Source organism: Ailuropoda melanoleuca, chromosome 5 (genome assembly GCF_002007445.2).
Source record: "Ailuropoda melanoleuca isolate Jingjing chromosome 5, ASM200744v2, whole genome shotgun sequence".
Taxonomy (NCBI): Eukaryota; Metazoa; Chordata; class Mammalia; order Carnivora; family Ursidae; genus Ailuropoda; species Ailuropoda melanoleuca.
The window spans coordinates 1-536 of record NC_048222.1 but is presented as its reverse complement, the minus strand read 5'-3'; positions in this window follow the sequence as shown (position 1 = coordinate 536).

Below are 536 nucleotides of genomic sequence, written 5' to 3'. Positions count from 1 at the left end.
AGATAGAGACAGCCAGCGAGAGAGGGAACACAAGCAGGGGGAGTGGGAGAGGAAGAAGCAGGCTCGCAGCGGAGGAGCCTGACGTGGGGCTGGATCCCATAACGCCGGGATCATGCCCTGAGCGTGAAGGCAGACGCTTTAACTGCTGTGCCACCCAGGCGCCCCTGTGCCTTGAATTTTTAATATCTCGATCTTTAAAAGAGCAAAAGTTGTTAAATTTGATTAAAGTCCAAATTGTTAGTTTTTTAGTGTGAGGATTGTGGTTTTGGCATCATATATAAGTACCTTTGCCCAACCCAAGGACACAAAGACTCTACTCTGTTTTTTCCTGGGCGTTTAGTGGTTTTCGATTTTCCTTTAGGTCTGTGATCCATCTCGTGATTATTTGTGTACATGATGTGAGAAATGAGTCGAGGTTTATTTTTTATTTTTTGCATGTAATATCCAGTTGATCCTGGAGCTTTTGTTGAAAGATTACCCTTTTTCTACTGAGTCTTTGGTCCAAAATTGAACGATCATGCAAAGGCGGGGGCCTG